At 42.4% G+C, this 24000-nt stretch overlaps 1 protein-coding gene and 2 long non-coding RNA genes across 5 annotated transcripts in view; 2 read left to right on the top strand and 1 right to left on the bottom strand.

The window, feature by feature from the left end:
- Positions 1–24000, top strand: part of LOC147356961 (uncharacterized) — a 356040-nt gene that overhangs the window by 300670 nt on the left and 31370 nt on the right. The window lies entirely within an intron of this gene.
- The window catches only part of LOC147356962 (uncharacterized), a 28568-nt gene continuing 6636 nt past the window's right edge, over positions 2069–24000 (top strand). Inside the window, exons 1-2 of the long non-coding RNA XR_015143687.1 lie at positions 2069–2203; positions 21195–21288. This is a non-coding gene — a long non-coding RNA (uncharacterized LOC147356962). The remainder of the gene's footprint in view (positions 2204–21194; positions 21289–24000) is intronic.
- LOC147356963 (uncharacterized) lies at positions 3636–8936 on the bottom strand. 2 transcript variants are annotated; one of them, XR_015143685.1, is made up of 3 exons: positions 8676–8936; positions 8149–8226; positions 3636–5787 (listed from the first exon to the last, which is right to left on the bottom strand). It is a non-coding gene; the product is annotated as an uncharacterized LOC147356963 (long non-coding RNA). The 2 variants fall into 2 exon arrangements; XR_015143686.1 differs by having other exon boundaries at positions 3636–3918.

Raw genomic sequence — 24000 nt, 5'->3', positions numbered from 1 at the left:
GGTGGGGATTAATTGAGACCTGCTGATTCTCAGGCCACAGCTCACAAGTTGTTCACATTTTTCATGGGTTCCTCATTATAAATGACTAGGAATTATGAGAAAATTATAATAAGGTTATTACTACTGGAAATTTTCAAGTTGTCCATAGAGGTGCTTTCTTTTTAGGAAAGAATATTCAATGAATCATGGTTCCTTGCATGAACCCCTATGAAGGAAAAAAAAAGTTCAAAGGGGATGTCCAGAGACTAACTCTCTGGGACTACAGTGAATAGATTCTTAGTCAACGGGGGAATTTCTCAAACATTCTAAAAACCTAACCAGAACTGTACCTGTCAGCAGTGTTTGTCTTCCATGTCAGAAACATTTAGTGAGTATAACTTAAAATGCTAAGAATCTACAGCTCCCTCTTAAACAATTGTCTTCATCCTCTCAAGAGAACTGAAAATAATGGGACTCTGCATGTTTGAATAATTACTCATTTCCTGCAAATGCAAAACCTAACAGTTACATGAAATCACAATTAGTTGTGTCTTATAAATGTGTATTAGAAATTTCAAAGAATTCAGGGTCAAAGAAAGAGTGGACCTCTGTCTCTAATCTGGAAAGTTTCCTTTTTAAATCACCAATGGGGATTTCTTTTTGCTGCCAGTTGGCAAAAATGACTCTATTAGTATGAGTTTATTTCATAATTACTTTGCCAACAAAGGTCCGTCTAGTCAAGGCTATGGTTTTTCCACTGGGCATGTATGGATGTGAGAGTTGGACTGTGAAGAAAGCTGAGCACCGAAGAATTGATGCTTTTGAACTGTGGTGTTGCAGAAGACTCTTGAGAGTCCTGTGGACTGCAAGGAGATCCAACCAGTCCATTCTGAAGGAGATCAGCCCTGGGATTTCTTTGCGAAGATTGATACTAAAGCTGAAACTCCAGTACTTTGGCCACCTCATGTGAAGAGTTGACTCATTGGAAAAGACTCTGATGCTGGGAGGGATTGGGGGCAGGAGGAGAAGGGGACGACAGAGGATGAGATGGCTGGATGGCATTGCTGACTCGATGGATGTGAGTCTGAGTGAACTCCTGGAGTTGGTGATGGACAGGGAGGCCTGGCCTGCTGCGATTCATGGGGTCGCAAAGAGTCGGACACGACTGAGTGACTGAACTGAACTGACTGATTTCATAATTTATAGTTCCGATACTAAATCAAAGCTGTGCAGGTGAAATTTGAAGGGTCATTGATCATTAGTATTTAACCTGAAATTCTAAGTACGCTAGAAATTTCTAATATTTATTGGTACTTGAGGTATTTACCCTGTCTGTCAGATTTCAGATAAAAAATCAGAAGAAAAAACTATTCTGGAGAGAATCTCTGGAATTCATCCGGAATTCTGGAAAACATCTCCCTTGTTAAAATATATAGAGAAAATGTGCTTTTATAGCCACCGTTAGCAAATCATTGTGGCCTTTCCTAATCTTTATAAGGTAAACCAATATAACATTTTTATAGAAAAAATAAATTATGTTCGTAATTCATTGGATAAAAAGCGGATGTAACAAGAGTAGAAGAAAAAGAATAGTTAAGACTGTCTCTTGTCAAACACAGCTGGACATTAGTGAAAGTGATGAAAACAGATTTAATTCAGTAAATACTGACTGTGTGAAAAAATGCTGAACTCCATTCAGATTTTCACAGAGATGTGGGGCCTATTAAAGGCAGAACGGAGGAGGCGGGGGTGACTGGGTCTCCAGTAGAGTCAGGGAAGTGAAACTGTAAGGGGTGGGTCAGTGCAGAAGGCTCCACTGTTGTGTCTGCTAGTAGCAGGCCTGGAAGTTAGCACTTTATCCTCAGCGGAGCCTGGGAGGCAGGCCCGTCTGTCCTCAAGGTTACCTGTGAAAGGAACGGCTTGTGAGTCCTTGAGAAAGGGCAATTCTGAGTAGTAGGAAGTACAAATACCTCTGAAAGAGACAGAGGAATGATTCACAGTTGGAAACAATCTTTAGTAAATACTCTTAAGAAACGGAGGTCAGAGGACTCTCATCAGGTGTTGCCTAGAACAAATGGTAAATTCTTTTGACAGCCCTGAGCTTTTCCAGGCAGGAACACCCCTCTCCCTCTGCTTTCCCTCTGCCTTACCGCCACACCCCCCTCCTCTTATTCCCTCTTACTGGATCTGATAGGATGAACTCCAAGAAACAGAAACTATCACTGTAAGTATTTTAAGTGAGAAGGGTTTTAATTCAGGAAATGATGTGCTTAATATATTAGAAGTGATGGGAGAGGAGTCTGGGCTGGGCCCCCAGGACTGACCCCAGAATGACCCCACTGGGAGGCTGCTATGTCTGAGGCCTTTACTAGAGCTGTAGGTTGTAGAACAATTCCCTGAGCCCTAATGCAGGTATTGTGTGTGTGTGTATGTGTGTTAGTCACTCAGTCGTGTCTGACTCTTTGCAACTCCGTAGATTGTAGCCTGCCAGACTCCTCAGTCCATGAGATTCTCCAGGATGGAGAATACTGGAGTGGATTGCCGTTTCCTTCTCCAAATGCAGGTGCTAATCGCTGGTAATTAAGTAGCTATCGCTGCTGCCGCTGTGGCTGACTTCCAACTCTAGGGGTGCTGGAAAGCAGACTCCCATAGCTACAAGCTCAGCACTGACTCTTGACACCCAGGGAACAGGGCCTGGAAATTTGCTGCTGCAGGAACACCTCCCGTTTCCACAACTGCTCACTAGCAGAAGGAAGATCAGTTTGAGTCTGCTGTACTTCCAAATTTTTAAGTCAACAGAAGCTAGTTTGCATCCAGAACACTGGCCACAAAGGTGTCTTTCTACTTTCCTCCTGCTTTTCTCCCCTCCCCCATCTTATAAGTGTATTAGTGTATACTTGAAAAGGGCTAACCATTGATGAGCTTTGAAAACTAAACATGAAAGAGGTGAATACCATGCTTTTGTGTAGTTCATGGTCTAACAGACATGAGTCCTTGAATAGAATTATGCCTGTGGGTTTTGGAAACAAAAGAAGTTAACTCTATATGGAAGCAGAACAGTTGTCACAAAAAATAAGCTAACTGCTATCTATGGAAAGGTCGACTACAAGGTTGTCCACTGGGGAGTGGGTAGAGGGTCTTCTTAGAACAAAAAGTTTAATAATGTAGATTTCAGAACGCCTAGGGAGCTAGAGAATAGCAGTTCGGTACAGTTGTAATGCGAGGGTAGTGGCTGTGACTCTAGAAAAGTGTCTTTGGAGGTGAGAGCTTGCCTGTAAGAAGGAGCTCTGACTCCCGAAAGAACAGTAGTATCACAACTACAACCAACATCACAGGATGCTTCTTGGTCTTTCTTTAGCCTGGCTTTGTAGTTGCTGGAGGAATTAGGCCCGGGCCTGTGATACCCAAGACCTGCTTCCCGATGAGTATTTCCTCTCTAAACTTCTAATTGTATTTACTTCTTAGGGCTTCCCTGGTGGGTCAGATGGTAAAGGCTCCACCTGCGATGCCGGAGACCTGGGTTCGATCCCTGGATTGGGAAGATACCCTGGAGGAGGGCATGCAACCCACTCCAGTATTCTTGTCTGGAGAATCCCCACTGACAGAGGAGCCTGGAGGGCTACAGTCCATGGGGATCACAAAGAGTCAGACACGACTGAGTGACAAAGCACTTTTACTTCTTAGGCTTAATAGAACACAAAATGTCGTCATTTTTATGGGCACATGCAAATCATTTTTTGATTCATTTATCACATCTTAAGCTCTGGTTGTGCTGGGCCATGTACTCAGTGCAGAGGAGAAGCAGATGACTGTGTCCGTGATGAGGAGTCTTCGGTGGGAAACAGACATGCAGACACTGGCAGTGTGATCCCACAGTTGATCCAACGGGGCATCGTCCAGAATGTGCTGAGAACCCTGAAGAGGTCTCTCCTGCATCATCTGGAAACATCAGCAGGGACTTCACAAGAGAAGCAGTGTCTTAACTGACAAGGAAAGGCTAAATGGGAATTTTCAAGATGGTTTAATATGTGGAAGGATGTTCCAGGGAGAAGTAGCCTTTCATGTATCAATAGTCCTTGGCAAGGAGAACCCTGAATGTTGGGGGAAAGGTTGACATGACTGGGATGGCACCGTGAGGACATATAGGACCCAGGATGGGTCCTCGAGAAGGTGCCAAGTACGAGACTGCCTAGCAGAAGCTGCAGATGTCTGAGGACTAGTGAGGAAAGGTTTCCTGAGGGCCTGGGACATCAGAGAGGGCTTGTGTGTGGGCGTGAGAACCTGATTAAGGCTTGGATTTGGAAAGAATGCAGGGGCATGTCTGCAGGTTCTGTAGCGGTGGGGGTTCCATCCAGAGGTGATACAAATGTTGTTGCAGAGCGGGAGACAAAACCCATCCACGGCAGAGACACGTCTCTGAGACTGGCAGAAACTAACTTTGGCTGGGTTATCCGCACATGTCATGGAAAGCTCACCGCACCAGGGGTCTTTAAGGGAGTGAGATGGAAAAGTGCAGCAGAAGTCAGTAGATTCGAGCCTACTGTCAGTTGTATAGATAACTACAGATGACTGTAGTAACTGTAGATTTGAATCTATAGTTAGTTCTGTAATGTTGGACACATTCTAGAGTCCATGAGTTCCTGGAGCTACCAGGTATAGAGTTAGGGCTGTTAAATTTAATAATCTGTACCCCATTTCCAGTTCTCAATTGCCATATGTCTTCAAGATGTGAAAGCGTTAGTGGGTTTTGTTGTGGTGATACTGTTATTTAGCCTTAAGAAGGCAGATTCAGTTGTGGTAAGGAACCCACCTGCCAATGTAGGAGATACAAGAAATGTGAAATCGATCCCTGGATCAGGAAGATCTCCTGGAGGAGGGTATGGCAACCCATTCTAGTACTTTGCCTGGAGAATCCCATGGACAGAGGAGCCTGGCGGGTTATAGTCCATGGGGTCACAAAGAGTCAGACACCACCGAAGTGACTTGGCATGTAGTTCATGCACAGTTATCTGGCTTTAAGAAGGCAGATTCAGTTTGGGGAACGGGGACTTACACCTGAAGTTTCAGCTCGGCAACTTAGTAGCTTCATGACCTTGAGAAAGTAGTTCACTCTTCCTGAGCCTGTTTCCTTATTTCCAAGTTGGATAATGTTTGCCTGGCCTACCATGAGTTGTTTTCAGGGTCAGATGTGATGAATATGTAAAATACTGTGTGTTCTGTAAAATACTACAGGAAACATTTGAAACTAAGTGAAGTCATAGGCTACTTTGCTAACCCTGTGAGAGGAAACATAATCTGGATATAAGCAGTGCCTTTGCAAATAGAGAATAATATTGAGGAAGATATTTGGAACAAAATGCAGATAGGAAATAGTGACCTGCCCCACAAGGTTGATGGAGAAGAGGAGGAGATGAGGGGAGTGCTCACAGTGATGGGGGTGACAGGGGAGGTAGTTAATGGTATTTACTTAAAAATCTCTGTGCTGGATGCAGGAGCTAGGGCTCATCCCAGAACCAAGGAATTCAAATCTGCATTGTAACAAGAGGCCTGAGGGATTCGTGTGCACTTTTGTGCCCCCTCTCCTAGAAAATACCAGAACTGAGTGTCGTGTTCCATCATAGCTGGGTCTGCCCAACTGTGAGCAGCCTGGGGGCTTTGAGTGGCCTCGGGCCCTAGCCTGACAACCAGACCTCACTCGGAGCTCTTTCCTGATCAAGACAATACGGGAATTATTTCCACCAGTGGTTTTGCTTTCCGAGGAAATCAGGTGAAGGCAAAATACTCCAGTCAGAGGGATGTTGATGATACCTTAATGACAAAGGGTACAGAGAATTTAAACTTAAAAAGAGAGGAGAGAGAATCTGTTGAACATTATATAACAAAGCCAAGAATATGAAAACCAATGAGCGCTGCCCCGGCAAACAGCTTGACCACAAAAAATCTCATGAGAGACCCTGGGCCAGAACCACCAGCTGAGCTACTTCTGGAGAAACTCTGAGAAAAGAAATGTTTCTCATTTTAAGCTGCTGAAAAGAAAAGAAAATCTCTGTGCTGACACTGTAGAAAACCTATTTTAATGCGAAGTAAATATTTGTTTTCTGGGCAAAAAGCAAGCCAAAATGAGAAATTTACTTCCAAATTTCAAGAAGCATATGGAAAGAGAACCAGGTCTTAGATATTTGCATCTCTGTCATCTCCACTAATACCTGTGTGTTCAGGCACTCAGTCGTGTCCGACTCTTTGCCACCCCTTTACGACCCCCCAGCAGGGGCCTGCCAGGCTCCTCTGTCCCTGAAATTTTCCTGGCAAGAATACTGGAGTGGGTTGTCATTTCCTACTCCAGGGGATCTTCCTGACCCATGGATCGAACCTGTGTCTCATGCTTCTCCTGCACTGGCAGGTGGTTCCTTCACCACTGAGCCACCAGGGAAGCCCACCTCCACTAATACTTTTATACAAAACGCTTAGATAATAAAAGATGATAATCTGTTTTTCCTACTGTGGAAAGAGAAAGAAGATTAACTATAAAGTGGTGAGATTTTAGTAGCTCTTTATAGAATTAAATGAGAGAATTTCTTGATGCCTTCTAAATAAAACCAGAAAACTCCAAGTACACGGGGACATTTCTAGAACTGAATATAGAATCCTAGGACGTGTTTCTGCTCTAGGTTTCTGCAATCGCTACCATAAAGGGAACAGTTCAGATGCTCTGTAGTATGGCTCCCTTCCTCAGGAATTTCTCTAATACTTGACACAGAGCGGGAGGAATGCAGACCTCTGGAGGTCGTATTTTATGTGTTACTATGGCACTGTCTAAATATTATGAACAGAACAGTGGTATATGGCATACAGCAGCCTAATGCCATGAAACCATGGCAGCTGGAAACCATAGTTCTGAGATGTAGGCTTCTAGTGTGAAAGGTTGGCATGAATGTCTTTAATAAGTGAATTATTCTTCACTGCACTCAATTAGATTCAGTGTGGAGAGATGAGGTGTCACTTCAAAGCAGCTTCAGTCCAGGGAGGGTCTTACAGACCCTACACGGAAACAGGACAGGGCCTAGTGAGGGGCCGGCCTGAGGACAGGACTTGTAGCCTGGGGACCTCAGCTGTGGCACTGATGCTACAAACAGAGTTGCTTTTAAAGTGCAGCCCAGAACTGTGGTTGGAGGAAACAAGATAACTTAATTCTGGGCCCTGCAAAGTCCCCAAAGCAAGGCATGCCTTTCTCTTCTAGCTCCCCTGTTTTGAGCAGTTGAGACCCCAAACTCTCAGCTACCCAAACTGCAAGGTCTGATTCTTTCTCATATTCCAATAATTATTTATGAAACTTCTGTTCAAATTTTCATGTCAGAAGTGGTTGTTGTTCAGTGGCTTAAGTCGTGTCTGACTCTCTGTGACCCCATGGACTGCAGCATGCCAGGCTTCCTGTCCTCTACCATCTCCCAGAGTTTGCTCAAACTCATGTCCATTGAGCCGGTGATGCCATCCAACCATCTCATCCTCTGTTGTCCCCTTCTCCTCCTGCCTTCAATCTTTCCCAGCATCAGGGTCAGAAGTTACCCACCATAAAGTACAAGTCTTTTTCCTCCCTGTTATAGCTAAACCAAGTAAGGTTCATTAGAACAAGAAGTACAGCTCTGTGCTTCTTTTTGAATAACAGTTCTATGAATGCTATTTTCTTCTGTTGATTATGCCAAAGCCAGTTTCCTCTCTGAATGAATGTTTCTAATATGTGAATTCAAAATACAGCAAACCTACGTCACGAGCCAGCCTGAGTGAACAGGAACTAAGCGCAGCTGGGGCTTTGTGGCTTCTCTTGTTTTTTTTCCTTTTTTTTTCTCCCCTTCTTCAGATAGTTGCTATTGAATATTATTTTTTTTTAATTAAAGAGGGAAAAACAATTCTCAAAAATCTTTTTACCTACACCAAGAAATTCAAATTAAAAAACTGGAAACTTTCAAAGAATGAAGTTTTCTTTGCAAAATGCAGAGAAATGCGTCCATGTCATTATCTGGATGAGTTTTCTTAACACCAGAAAGTTTCCACTTCCCTCTGTTTTTCTGTTTTCTCATCTGCCCTGCCAAGGATGAGATGAAGAACCTGTTCCCTCTTTTCTTGTTGGTTCCTCTCTAAAAGGATGGGAATAAATTTTAACAAAGATTTTACCTCTTTTCATTGGTATATTTAGACATGGCACCACCTGGATATCCTTGTCTGGAAAACTCCTTTTAAAGTGCAGGAGGTCTAGAAAAAAGTATAAGAAGTAGAGGAAGTTTAAAAATATCTGTTGAATGAAACCGTGTCTCAGAATTTTTTTCAAACATCAAACTACTCAGTGTTTCTTTCTCCTTCTTGAGGCCTTTGATACACAGTATACAATGTCAGCAAAACAGGATCAAAGTTCAACCACAATCAAGCATCAACATAATACATTAAGAACTAATCAAATTCAGTGACATTGTTGGTATGATCTTGAATCAAATACTGCTTGAAATAAGTGGCTCGTTAGCCTAGTCTTGAAAATAGGCTTTGCTGCAGATATTTTCATTATGTTCCTCATTAGAAACGGTGTACACAAGAGCTCTGGACAACTTTAGCTTTTCATCAAAGAGCAAACAAGAAGGTAATAGACAAATATGAAAAAAAAAATTGCCTGGGTTTGTTTATCATCCAGTCATTTCAAAGTGTCTTACCACCGTCTTTCCCCTGTGCAGTGGAAATCTAAGCCGTTATCGTAAAGCTTCTTAAATGCCAGACGTGAAAACTAATTGTTCTGAAAGATGTCCCTGACAAAGTGTGCTCAAAGTCAAGCCCTTATCAGTAAGCAGATGAAAAACCAACAGGCTTTTGCAATGCAACTCTGTGGTCTTCCTGCCTGTTGCCCAGCTTAGTGAGACATAAATCGTACTGAGTGGACAAAAATCGCCTGACACTTGCTGTTTCTAGGCTGTCGCATTTCTGAAGAAGGAAGTAGATTAGTCAACTGTGGCATCTGTGAGGAGCAGGACTATGACACAGAGATAACGGATCATTGGTGTGCTTCATCAGATGACAGGGTGCAGGGTGTCCTTTGATGGTTTGGGAAGAGATGATGTCTTTATCCTTTTGGCAAAGCTTGGCTGTGTTCTCTTGCTTGATGATTTCAAAACAGTTGCTCAGAATGAAAGTATTAAAAAATATGTTGTAAAAATGAATTTCTATCTCTATTGTAGTTGTAAAGTAGTAGATTCTGTGTCAGTGGTTCTCAGCCAGGGGTGATTTTGCCACCCAGGGGACCTTTAGCGACCTCAAGACACACTTTTCATTGTCATGGCTCTGGGCTGGGGGCTAAAGGCCTGTCATGGTTGGTCAGAGGCAAGGGGTGGTGGTCCACGTGGTCCAGCGCGCAGGACGGCCTCCCTCCGTGAAGCAGCTTCCAGCCCCAGGTTTGAGAAACTCTGTTTTATGTGACTTTTCAGAATGAAAAAATTACTTAACATACAAGACATAATCCTAAATTTTTTTTGGTCTTTTCAGGTTACAAAGCTAAGCATTTTTTTGTTTTCATATATATTTTTAGAGGTTCATTGTCAAATAAAACAACTAGTTATGTTATATCCAGTTTGAAACTGCAAGACATAATTATATTTTTTAAGACATGAAAAGGAAACATATTTCCTCCTTTTATGTGTGTGTTAGGATCCATTCACCATCTTCTACCTGTTCTTCTGCTGCTACTGCTAAGTTGCTTCAGTCATGTCCAACTGTGCGACCCCATAGATGGCAGCCCACTAGGCTCCCGCATCCCTGGGATTACCTGTTCATGCACCCCCAAATAGAAGCCATTTTCAAACCTGAAAATAAATGGAATGTAAACTGCAGGGGGGAAATGTTTTATTTCATATTGAATTCATAAGCACTACAAACATTATTATAACCCATATTATACTGAGCTATTCAATAGTAACATCTCTAGGCTTATCTCATCTTGTTGAAGTGTAAGAACAGGATGAGGATATAGTATCACTACACAGTGAAGTGAAAGTGAAAGTGTTAGTCATTCAGTCATGTCTGACTCTTGGCAACCCCACCAGGCTCCTCTGTGCATGGAATTCTGCAGGCAAGAATTCTGGAGTGGGTTGCCATGCCCTTTCCCGGGGGATCTTCCCAAACCAGGGATCAAACCTGGTCTCCTGCATTGACAGGAAGATTCTTTACCATCTGAGCCACTGAGGAAGACTTACTTATTGCACAGTAAGGATCAGTGCAATTCTAATTATAAAGAGCAGCGGGAATCTGGATTCAGCTTTTAAAAATTTAATTTGATTTTTATTTTATAATGGAGTACAGTTTATTTACAATACTGTGTTAATTTCAAGTATACAGCAAAGTGATTCAGTTGTGCATATACAAATATCTATTCTTTCTCAGATTCTTTTCCTACAAAAAGTTTATTATAGAATATTGAATGGAGTTTCCTGTGCTATACAGTAGGTCCTTATTAGTTATCTATTTTTCTGTATATAGTAGTGTATACATGTTAATCCCAAACTCCTAACTCAAGATTCCACTTCCCACTCATCTCTCCCACTGAGAGGGAAAAGGAAGTCAGGGAGAGACTGGAAAGAATGTGAATGTACCTCATTCAGCTTAGAGAAATGCCGTGGTTCTACCTGACTTTGCTGTGGCTAGCAGACTGTATTAGAGGAAAGCTCATTTCAAAGAAGCCGGTACCTCAGCCCCTGGTTGGAGTTAGGATATGTATCTGTATGCATCTTTTACCAAGCTGGGCATAAAGATGGTGTGGATAAACAGTGAGCTTGATCACAGAGACCCTGACTGCCTTCTGCTGTAATTACTGAATATCACTCCGCTTCTGTAAGACATTTTCAAATTATTTCTGAACTTCTGGAAGGGCTGCCTCACATATGGTCACCACGTGCCTCTACCCTGCCCTGTCCTGCCCACCTGCCGGTCTTTCCTGATATTATACACCCGAGCTCTCCAGAGGTGACAGGGGTCCTGCTAACCGAGCTGTCTCCAGATTCTCTTAAAACTGCTGTTCCCTGTCTTCCTGGGGAGATGCTGGAGTTGTGGATTTGGTTCTGAATAGATTTAGGGAAAAATACCCCTCTTTCCAATTTCTTGCTTCCTTCCGGGCCCCTCTCCTCCCATAGTATTGATTGACTAATGATTCATAGGGTCTTTGCAAAGGTCCCTTCTGTCCCACAAGCAACTCCGAAAACTAACAGAAAAACCCTTACCAGCTACAAGCAAAAGTCCAGACATGGCCCACTGCTGGTCCTTTCCATCACTGGACAGTTCTTTTTTTCCAGTGACAAACATAAATAACATATAACCTCTGCTCAATCTACTGGTTAAGTTTCCCAAATATTTATTTTATTTATTCCAGAAAATTATCTGGCTTCCTGGAAAGCTCAAATGGTAAAGAAACTGCCTGCATTGCAGGAGACCCAGGTTAGATCCCTGGGTCAGGAAGATCCCTTGGAGAAGGGAATGGCAACCCACTCCAGTATTCTTGCCTGGAGAATTCCATGGATAGAGGAGCCTGGCCAGCTGCAGTCCATGGGGTTGCAAAGAGCTGGACACAACCAAATGACTAACACACATATTCCAGAAAATTTATTATCTACATTTAGCTTAATGTAGATAGCAGCATGTAGATGGCAGCACAGATGTAATAGATGAATATTTCTTTACATTTATGTAACAGAGGATCATTCTGGAGATTAAAAAATAAACAATCTGTTCCAAAATGAAAGTCTGCTGGTGGTACAGAAAACTGTGATATTTAGAAACAATTTCCCCCAATTTCTTCTTAGTCCCATTTTAAATTCCTTGGTATTCAGTTTAAGCTGTCAACTGAAAGGGGAAAAAGAGGCTTTAATCAAAGGGAAATGGAGTAAAAAGTAAATAATACAACACAGGTGTCATTAGCCCAAATCCATGTGACACAGGAAGAATTTTGATTAGTTGAGAACTTTTGAGAATCTAGATCCCTTGAGAACTTTGCTTTTAGTTGCATTGCAGAATTATGGCTTTTCTGATTATTTTCACATTTGTATCTCCAGCCCGATCACCCTCCTGGACACCACACTAATGAATCCTACTGCCAACTCCCTATCTTTACTGCCCGAATGTCTAAGAGGCATCTCAGACGTCTGGGTGAGGACCGAACTTCTCGTTATCCCCCTCCACCACCTCCATGTCTGTCTAGACTTCCTTCTCTAAGCTCAGGGCACCTCCCATTTTTCTGTTCCTCAGGCCCAAAACCTTGGGGGTCATTCTTCTTGAAATTTTTCTTCCTCCCTACACAAAACCTATCTCTAATCTGTGTTTCATCTTCAAGATGTATGCAGAGTCTAAAACTTGTCTCTACCTCTGCAAATACTATCTTTGTACCAAGCCACTGTCATCTCTCACCTGGATTATTGCAACAGTCTCTTGTCTAATCTCTCATTTCTTCTTTGGGCCCCTTAGACTTATTTCAGCAAAGATGCTGCAAGTTAGATTGGTTAAAACCTTTCAGTGATGTGTCATTTTGCTTAGAGAATAAGTCAAAGTTCTAACAAGGGGCCTAGAAAGCCCTTCAAATGTGTCCCCTCACTTTTGTATCTGTTTGATCTGACCTCATCTCCTGCCAAAGCTGGCTTCTAGGTCCTGGCAGATGGCTGAAGGATCTGCCGGAGCTACCTTGACATTTTTAATAATTTTGAGCAAGGGACCCCACATTTTCAGGTTACGCTGAGCCCCACAATTTACATAGTCAGTTCCTTCCGTCTCTACGGTTCCTCTCGTCACCCACCACCCTCACGCTGACCCCTCATACTTCTGTAAACATTCCCGCAACTGCTCCCCGCCAGGTCTTTGTACTTGCTGTTCTCCTCTGTATTTCTCTTTTCCCCAGGGCCCTGGCCTGACTCACAGCTCATCTCCTTCAAATATGTCCTGATGTTAACTTTGAGCAAGACTTGCTTTGACTGCACCATTTATGTTGCAAACTGGTTACCTGATCTATTGGCTCTGCTGTATTTTTTTTTCATTGTACTTATGACCTTCTTGCATAATAATGTCTTCTTATTTATTAAGTCGATTATCTATATATCTCCCTTTTGAATATAATATGATTCATGAAGGCAAGGATCTTGATTTTTTTTTTTTTTTTTACTGCTGTATACTGTGTGCCTGATACATAGTAGGTACTTACAAAGCGGTTGTTGAGGGAATGAATAAGCACTGGCCACCGAGAACAGAGTCTCAGATATAACCTCTGTAGTTAACTATATTTAACATGGAATGAAAAGCTATATATAGTTTTCACTGAATCTTGACTCATTTCATTCAGAGCAAGTCTTTGTATTGTTTTCATACACTACTTGTTTCACTCTAATTCAAAAAAATACTGTATTGAGACTTAAATTACACTGAAATATGAGAGAATTCCAGCCTATATAAAAGCAGTCAACTTTAGGCCAATTTTGAAATAGAAGATATTTTGTGGAAAGGGGCATTGATGACTTTTCAACAGAAGTACAAAAACCTAGTAAATTGGGATTTCTCCCAATTTAAGACAAACAAAATACCTACCTCTCCGTTCCTCACATCCCCTCCTCCCCTGCCAGAAAGCAACCAAGTTAAAGTACATAAAGTACTTCTTGGCTTGTAAAACTGAAACCGATCAGTGGTGCTGGCCGAGTCTGGACAGAAGTAGAGGCAGAAGTAACAGCCAGATCTGACTTGACTGTACTGAGTTTCACTTCCTTTATGCACTTCTCTGAGCGCGTGGCTCTCCTCACCCTGCACGGCGTGTGCCGGGTCAAGACTCTGTGTATCAGCACGTCTTGTCCTGTCCTGAACCGTTGTGCAGCTGTTTGTGAAGAGATGGCAGGGGACCAGTGCGTCTCAGCCCATCTCTCGGGATGGTGTTTCTGTTTTCCCACTGGAATTGTGTTGCTAGCTTTATTCTTTGAAACTTTACTATCTGGTGATGATCTTGTTTCTCCTTTTACTGAGAAAACAGAGGTGATTCGAGGAGAATTTCTACCTGACTTCTGGCCTCTGTGCCCACAATTCTGTTTTCTCTCTATTACCCAGGAGGAGTCCAGGGTTGGCTCCTCCCCTTCCAGAAAGATACTGCTCCAGCCATTCTCCTCTCTTTGGAGTTTCTCCCTGGGTAGCATAATCTTTTCCATCAGCACGAAGATGGGATCAAGTCCTCACTGTCCCTTTCCTATTTAAGAAAAACATAAGATTTCTCAATCAACCTACTTGATCAACTTCTGCCCCATTCTCCCTCTTTTTTAAGTAGTAAATCTCCATGGAAAAGGCAACTGTGCTTACTATCTTCAGCTTCCCATTTCATCCTGCATCAAGCTTGTACTTTCAGTATTTCACAGAGACTGCTCTTATCTACATCACTAAGATCTGGTGTCATTAAAATCAAGATCTGTGCTCAGCCCACGTCTTACCCAGAGTATGAGTGAAATCAGACACTGCTGATTATTACTTCTTCTTGACATATTTTTCACTTGCCTTCCCGGATAAGCCAGATTTTCCTTTTATTTCCCTAGCCATTTCTTTTTATTTTCCATTGTTATTCCACTTCATTGCCTGACTTCTCAATTTTCAGGTGGCCCAAGGCTCAGTCCTCAGACCTCTCTTCTGTTCTCACTGTATTTCCTGTGAAATCTCATTCATTCTTGTGATTTTAATACTATCCACATGCTGAAAAGCTCCTGAATTTATATAACTCCCTGGATCTTTTAAACTTGAGATTGAAGTATCTCAACTTGAATGCTTAATTGTTCTCTCAAAATTAGGATGTCTATATTTCCCATCATGCTTAATTTGCTCTTGCCAATTTTTTTCTGATCCTCACGCATGGACATGTATTGTAGAAACTTCATTTTTCCCGGTGCTCAGGCAATAGTCTTTAGAGTCAATCTCAATGCCTCTCACAACTCGTCTGTGGTACATCCTGTTGGCTTTGTCTTCAAAATATTCAGAATCTGCTTCCTTCTTATCACTGCCACTACCACTACCCTGGTATGAGACATCATTATCCTCTGCAAAGATCATAGCAATAACCTCTTGTCTAGTCTTCCTTTTTATCTTCCATTCCATCTCTCACCTTTAGTCTGTTCTTAAAATAGCAGCCAGAGTGATCTGTTTTAAAAAAGTTGATTATTCACTCCTCTGCTCAGAATCCTCCGTTGACTTTCCATTTTGCTCAGAACAGAGTCAAAGTCACTACCAGACTCTCAGGAGTCTGATCTTCTCTAATCTAACTCCATCTCCTTGGTGGTGCTTCGCTCCACCCACACACCTTGCTTGACCATGCCAGGCACATTCCCTTTGCACCAATTGTCACTCCCACTGAGACGAATATTCCTTCTGTATCTGGATAACTTGCTCCATTAATTCTTTCAGATTTCACTTTAGTCTTTGCTTCTCAGTAAAGTCTTCCTTGACTACTGGATTTGTATCACAGCATACCTTATCCTTCTTCCCTGATTGATTTTTATCCATAGCAGTTATAACCATCTAACATTCTACATATTTACTGTTACTTTTTTATTATCTGTCTCCTTACAGTAGAATGTAATTCCCACAAGAGCAGGTTATTTTTGTCTTTTTGTCCACTGTTATTTCCCTGGTGTCTGAGCAGTGTTTGTCACAGAGTAAGTGCTCAGTACATATTTGTTTAATAAGTAAATGAATATATTTTGTGCCTATTGATTCTATACATATACACATACACACATATATTTGATTGTATACATATACAGTATTTGATGAGTAAGGAAAAAGTTACAAATCTTATTTTGGGCCATTTAGAGTCCCCAGATCAGAACAAAGTGAGATAAAATTATTTTTAGTCTTTTGTTTGTTGTTGCTATGAGAGACTATTTTAGACTATGTCATTTGTTCAGTCCTGTCTAGCATTTACCTGTTACTTTCCTATCTAACTCCGTTCTTGTCATTTCCTAGTTTCTCCTTGGGATGAGAAGGCATGTTCTGCAACCACATCAAGTGTCATCTTCAATACTTATTTCATAATAGTTTTGTTCAGCTCAAGAGTGGGCTGCTGCTCTTTGATACTGGCCACTCTTGAGACCCATGCTGAAGAGGAGGTCATTCTGACTCCGCACTCATTCAGCACGTGGACTGTGAATGAAAGATCACACAAGAGATAGAAATGCTTGATGTTGCTTAACAACCTGCTTTTCCATGATTGAATCTTCCCCGAATGTACAAATACCCTAATTCTCAGATATATTAGTTTAATTATCCTTTCCAAAACATGAAAATGATAAAATAGTTAAAAAAGAAAAAAGCTAAAAGGAGCATATGAATGCTCCATATCTCTCCTGTAATCTCTTATGATATATCAGAGGTAGCGTGTGTGTGTGTGTGTGTGTGTGTGTATGTATGCATATCTGTGTGCATACACCTGGTTTGTGGATGCATTTGAGGCTGCTCAAGAGAAAGGGACTGTCCTTGAGAAATCCCCAGTATTTTGTCATGAAAGCTGAGCGTCTGGTTTCCCTCGTGACTCTCCTGATCCTTGGCCAGAAGTAAATGGCATAGAGCCCTTGTCAAAATGACTAATGGTGAAAGTCTTTTAGTTCCTGGAATCTCCAAGAAGGCTTAACTTGATATTCATGAATAAGTACATTAGGATACCCATACTCCATTAAGGTGTATGCAAAAGCCTGGGTTGATTATATCATTATTCAGTGAGTCCCCCAAGATGTTTCTTCGTGGACCTATTTAAAGAACGTTTCTGTGCGTAGACTTCATACTCTGTTATAAAAACTCTAGAGGACAGACAATAATAAATGGCCCAGAAGGTTTTCTGTGGAAACTGTGTAGGTTGATAGTGTTGGAGGTGAATCAAATGATTTGGCCTTGATCTTCTCCTCCCATGGTTTTGTGATCAGTTTGAGTACCACATGTGTGACTACTAATCATTTGCTTTTCCTTTGTGTGGTTTCTTTGTATATGTGTGGTGTCTTAGGCTTCTTGACTCTATGTGCCTTCAGATTTATTGAGAATAGTTTATTATTTTTCTCATTCACAAGGAACCAGTTAGTGTCCAGGTTTAGTTGCTGTTGATGCAAGTAACACTTGCAACTGAGTATAAATGACATCTTGCGTGTACAGATAGAAATGGATGGCAGAACCGTGGATGTTATCCCCAGCCACCCCACAGGGATTCAACTGGGAACTTTGTAAAACCAAGGGAATTCATTGACTACACCTATAATATGAGCCTCTTGTAGCTTACTAAGTAAATAACTTACATATGTTCAATTAAAATTTAATTTTATTTAAATACAACTTATTGGTTCTCATGATGTTTGGGAAATTGTTCTAGACAGTGGAAGGAGAGCAGAGAACAAAAGAGATACAGCCCTGTGCCCCTGGGGCTTATCCTCTAGAGTAGTGATGGGGTGGACAGTCAGCAAATAGGTGATAAATGATGTCATTCCTGGGAGTGATTTATGATTCAGGAGAGAAAGAGAAGTAGAGGATGATGTTAGAGAGTAAGGTGTCAAGCAGAGTCTTTAGAGGGATGTTGTGGTTGAACAGAGACCTTAAAGAAGTCAAGATACAAGTCATGGGACTGCCTCAGGGACGTGCATCTGGACAGAAAGCAACAGGAGGTTTGGGCTCTGTATTGGGACATAATGAAGTCATGGGTGGTGACGAGAGCGATAGCAGGGTTAAAGAGTTACTGTTACTGGATAATGGGGACCTCGTAGACCACCCCAGAGTTTGGCTTTTATTCTCAGTGATATAGGAAATCACTCAGTGTGCTTGGTCTAGGACTAGACGATGGGGAGGTCATAGGAAGCATCCAGATTTATAATAAAATCTGGACAAAGAGTGGCCAGGATCCACTCGAAGGCCTTGATGTAGAGTAGGAGAGGAAGAGGAGTCGAGGAAGCCTTCAGGCTTGGGGGCTAAGCAACAGGTGAACAGTAATAGCACCAAGTGACGGGGAGAGACTCAGGAAGAGGGCTAGTGTGGAATAGGGGGTAAAGAGCCAGAGTTCACTTTGGTCAGTTATATTCGCAAAGCCCCTTAGGAGATGTTGAACACAGCTGGACACAGGGGTCTGGCTTTTAGGAGAGAGGTGAGGGCTGGAGATAGAAAGTTGGAGGACCCCATCACACAGATGGGACATGGTGAGAACACCTGTGCAACAAGAAAAGAACCTCAGTATCGAGAAGTGGAGAGGAAGGCACAGAAGGTTGGTCTGGCAAAGAAGCAGGGAACAGGAGTGGGCTTTGTGAATATAACTAACCAAAAAGGGATACCTCTTTGAACAAAGTGAAGAAAGACAGTATTTTTAAAATATAGAGTCTGTTTGTGTTAAATGCAGCTGATAGAACAAGTAAGAGATGAATAATAATTAATCCCTGGAATTTGAAATATGAGAGTGCATTCTGAAGGAGATCAGTCCTGGGTGTTCTTTGGAAGGAATGATACTAAAGCTGAAACTCCAGTACTTTGGCCACCTCATGCGAAGAGTTGACTCATTGGAAAAGACTCTGATGCTGGGAGGGACTGGGGGCAGGAGGAGAAGAGGACGACAGAGGATGAGATGGCTGAATGGCATCACCGACTCGATGGACGTGAGTCTGAGTGAACTCTGGGAGTTGGTGATGGACAGGGAGACCTGGCGTGCTGTGATTCATGGGGTCGAAAAGAATCGGACACGACTGAGCGACTGAACTGAACTGGAAGATATTAATTCAATAATTCAAGATACAATTCAGTCATTAATAAGGTGTGGTAAATAATATGTTTAAGTTTCTAAAAGATCCTTTTCTTTTTTCATCCCAATACTCCATTGTTTGCTAATATTTTCCTCTCTTTCTCAATAGTGAAAATCCTACGGTCACCTAAGCGGCAATGATTAATTCTTCAGAGAAAGACTTTCATTATTTTCTTTTTTAACTAAATGTGAGGGCTTTTTGCTCTCATGCTGGTGCTCAAAGTTTGGGTTTTAGACTATTTATCCACGGTCACATTTTCAAACATATTTTACTGCCCACCCTCTGGGGTCTCCATGTTAGAAATTGTAAGGTCATGTTTGAAAACCAAATTCAATTCATCTTTCCCTACTAATGTTCAAATAGTGTTCTATTTCAAATTTTCTATTATGACTACTTGCCAGTATTAATCCAACTATGTGCTTATACTTGGTATCTTAATGCTTGAGAAGCACCAATTTCCCCAGTAGGGGTAGGTTTGTGTGTGTCTAAGTGTATCAGAAGTGTCCCAGGTAAGTTGGTGATGTAAATAGTAGTTCCCAGGTAAGGTTCACTTACACTCAGCTCTTCCCCAGTATGTCAGTCAACAGTTTGCTTTTGTGGTCACTGGTTATTCAGTGGGAAAAAAATGAAACATTACAGTTCTTCAGATGCTGAAGAGGGAAACACCTTAGAAAGGGCAAAAGGTCAATGAGTTTGTTTTAGGGAAAACCACTGTTTTTACCAGCACCTTCTCATTAGCTGCCTGGCATACCAAATGAGGAAGAATTGGGAAAATTCTGTATTTTAGTTGGTAGATGGTAGAACTTTGTGGATTTGGGTGTTTATGGCTCATGTTATCTTTCCATCTGGGAACTTTCAGGGCACTGAAGGCAGAACAAAACTGCTCACATTTTTCTGAACTAGAATTTCTGAGAAATGAAAACTCTTTTCAGTATATGATTAAAAAAAAAAAAAAGCAGCCACCTCTGTGGGCACCATTGCACTGGTCATTCTGATTTAATCAACTCAGCTGACACTTTGAACATGTAACATGTATATAGTACTGTCAGACTCTCTTTATTAATTTCCTCACTTAGTTTTCCCAACCAAACTATAGCATAGATATTACTAATAATATCATATAAAAATTATAATACCAAGCATGTTTAAGTTATTGTATTAAAGCACACAGAAGTACACAACGGAGCCAAATCCAAAGCCCACATCTAACATGCTGACCATCTAGGTGCTGGATAGACCAGATACGGCCAGGCAGTGTACAGTCCTAGATGCATGGTTCTGAACATGCTGTTGTGAGTCAGTGGCAGAAGCAGGTCATGATCTTTTGAAAAAGCCACAAAGGTAGGTTATCTGTGGAGCCTTAACAGATTAGGATGGAGACTCTTAACATTCCTGACTTTTGGAGAGGGGTAAGCAGAGGCTGTGTACTGTCACCCTGCTTATTTAACTTATATGCAGAGTACATCATGAGAAACGCTGGGCTGGAAGAAGCACAAGCTGGAATCAAGATTGCCAAGAGAAATATCAATAACCTCAGATATCAGATGACACCACCCTTATGGCAGAAAGTGAAGAGGAACTAAAGAGCCTTTTGATGAAAATGAAAGAGGAGAGTGAAAAAGTTAGCCTAAAGCTCAACATTCAGAAAACTAAGATCATGGCATCTGGTCCCATCACTTCATGGGAAATAGATGGGGAAACAGTGGAAACAGTGTCAGACTTTATTTTTCTGGGTTGCAAAATCACTGCAGATGGTGACTGCAGCCATGAAATTAAAAGATGCTTACTCCTTGGTAGGAAAGTTATGACCAACCTAGATAGCATATTGAGAAGCAGAGACATTACTTTGCCAACAAAGGTCCGTCTAGTCAAGGCTATGGTTTTTCTGGTGGTCATGTGTGGATGTGAGAGTTGGACTGTGAAGAAAGTTGAGCACCGAAGAATTGATGCTTTTGAACTGTGGTGTTGGAGAAAACTCTTGAGAGTCCCTTGGAGTCCCTTGGAGAGTCCCTTGGACTGCAAGGAGATCCAACCAGTCCATTCTAAATGAGATCGGCCCTGGGTGTTCTTTGGAAGGAATGATGCTAAAGCTGAAACTCCAGTACTTTGGCCACCTCATGCGAAGAGCTGACTCATTGGAAAAGACTCTGATGCTGGGAGGGATTGGGGGCAGGAGGAGAAGAGGATAACAGAGGATGAGATGGCTGGATGGCACCACCACCGACTTGATGGACATGAGTTTGAGTGAACTCCGGGACAGGGAGGCCTGGCGTGCTGCGATTCATGGGGTTGCAAAGAGTCAGACGTGACTGAGTGACTGAACTGAACTGAAGCAGAGGCATAAATCACAGAAGTGATGTCTTTTATGACTGCATGCAATACACCTCCGGGGACTAATGAACCCATTGTTGCAAACCTTTCCAGGGTGAAATGTCAAGTCTCTGTGTATTCAGTTATCCATCCACACTCTTCAGGATTGGCTGTGTGCTGCTAGTGATGGGAGTTGCTGCTGCTGCTGGTAAGTCGCTTCAGTTGTTGACTCTGTGCAACCCCATAGACGGCAGCCCACCAGGCTCCCCCATCCCTGGGATTCTCCAGGCAAGAACACTGGAGTGGGTTGCCATTTCCCTATCCAATGCATGAAAGTGAAAAGTGAAAGTGAAGTCGCTCAGTCGTGTCCGACTCTTAGCGACCCCATGGACTTCAGCCTATGAGGCTCCTCCATCCATGGGATTTTCCAGGCAAGAGTACTGGAGTGGGTTGCCATTGCCTTCTCTGGAGTTGCTAGTGGTACACATATCCAGAAGTTTGCTTAACCAACCACTATTACAGGGATACGTGGAGGCATGCCCTAGGAAAATGCCTCAAAATCCTGGGTCATCAAGATTCTTGGAGGATGGAGAGGAGAGATATGCAGAAAAGGGGAAGCCATGGGGCAGGTTGCTCCCCCGTCATTTCTTCACCGGCTTGTAAACATCTCTTTTTCCAGGATTGATTGTCCTGATGGTATGACATCAGAAGATATTATTTGAAAGCCTGAAGCTAAGTCCAATGAGATGAATTAATGTAGGAAAGAGTAAAGGGCATTTCTGGTCTAGGTGATCAGAATGTCCAGTCCAAATCAAGTCCACACTGACCTTGGAGTTTAACACAAGAAAGAAAGGTGCACTTCTCAGTAGAGTAGCTCAATCTAGGCATCAGTTCTGGAAAGGGTTTGGGCAACTGTAGTTACGTATGGATGTAGTTCGAGCCTAAGTCAAAACCTTTCTAGTGTAGGATGTAGCATTGCTTCTTTCCAAGGCTAGAGCTACCTCCAGGGTTGGCAGTTCTGATTTTATAAGTGGAGAAGAACAAGACTTGAAGAGATGAGTGGAGTTCCTAGTGACTCAGATCACTTTTCCTGGAATGGTTTTTCTAATGGAGTTTGGGGTCTAGTCCTAGAACCCATGTGATCTGTTCACTTGCACTTTGCTCTGCTTCTGTGTTTCCCAGGTTTTCTGTTGCTAAAGATGTTAGGCAAGACTACTGCACAGATGTTCCCCTGATACTGATTACATCTGTAATGTTGCATGGTCTGAGCTAAGTGTCCTGACTGATGTTCCTTTGTGAAGCCCAAATAATTCATAGGCTACCAGCCTCACTTCTACTCCACAGGGTGTAATATGGACAGGCGCCTAGTTCCTGCAACTGAGAAACAGGTGTTTCCCTTGACCTCTGACCCCTGAACTTCTTCCCTAGCAATTTATGGGTTATACCTGTATCCTAACAAGATGTATTACTTATATTTTCAGGTACATGTGTCTTATCACCTAGACTGTATTGTGGGGTCCTTGTGGTCAGGGAACACAACTGTCTGCTTTAATATTGTGTGCTACACCTCACTTAGTGCCCGGTCCACTGAGGTTGCCTAACATGATTGTTACAGAGGGATTCTGGATCCCTCCCCCTGGATACTTTGATGACTTAGTCATTCTAGGGTGGAGGCCCAAAACATACTTTTTCTAAGCCAGTTATCTCTGGGGATCATGATTGTACTTTGAAAAATACTTGAGTCAATAGTAAGAGTTCAAATAACATATATGGACTGAGTATTGATGCACAGGGTATAAGTGGTGGAAAAAATGAAGAAAATCGAGAGGTGTGATTTGATGTTGTTTTCTGTAATAAGCACTGGTTCCGTTGGTTGGTGTGCCATTGAGTGTTGCCACTTTGGTGGTAAAGTTCAAAATGTTCCTTCATACGAAATCACCCTTTCACAGTCAATGATCTCCCTACTGCCACCTCCACTGGCTTGATTCATTCTTTCCTGTCTTTCAAATGGTGACTTAAATGTCACTTCTTCAGAGACTCTCCCTAACTTCTTCAAGCTCTTTGTACACACCTTTCCCCATACAGCCCTTATTCTGTTGTAACATCTATTTCAGTTGTCATTTTTTGTAAATACCCATCCACAAGTTACCCTTGATGTGCAGATGGAAAAACTGAGATGCAGACAACTGTCTGTTTCAAGAGGCCCTGGGTAGTCAAGGGGCAATGTCTGCCCACCCTCTCACCCCAGGTCTAGCCTGGGTTCTCCTGTAGGACACTGTATGCATGGGGTGATCAAGCTGCTATCACAGCTTTGTCTGTGTCTCTAGAATTAAAGAGAGGATCTCATGGCTAGGAAGTCACAGACTCCACATTTCCAGAACTATGTCTTGGAAATCATTCATCATGGGTATATTTTTCTTGATTTTTTAAGACTATATTTTGGTTCTGCTGATGATGAGCTTCACTTGTATTCTGTTGATCCTCACATAGCCCCTGTTGAGGAAAGTTCTTTTTAGGGAGAAATGGCTTCCCTTCTCTTATATCCTCAGGATTATGTGGACTGAATTCAAGGTGTGGATTGAAACATATTGCACGATGGCAGGGCATGTTCAGAGAGAATTCATAAGGCAATGGCACCCCACTCCAGTATTCTTGCCTGGAAAATCCCATGGACAGAGGAGCCTGGTAGGCTCCAGTCCATGGAGTCGCTAAGAGTCAGGCACGACTGAGTGACTTCACTTTCACTTTTCGCTTTCATGCATTGGAGAAGGAAATGGCAACTCCAGTGTTCTTGCCTGGAGAATCCCAGGGACAGGGGAGCCCAGTGGGCTGCCATCTATGGGGTCGCACAGAGTTGGACACGACTGAAGCGACTTAGCAGTAGCAATAGCAGGTCTACACTTCGGTAGTGGTGTCAATT

This window comes from Bos grunniens, chromosome 16 (genome assembly GCF_055505025.1).
Source record: "Bos grunniens cultivar Pamir isolate PY7600 chromosome 16, Bosgru_T2T1.0, whole genome shotgun sequence".
Lineage (NCBI taxonomy): Eukaryota > Metazoa > Chordata > Mammalia > Artiodactyla > Bovidae > Bos > Bos grunniens.
The sequence above is the reverse complement of the archived record's forward strand: the minus strand, read 5'-3'. Positions and strand labels throughout refer to the sequence as shown.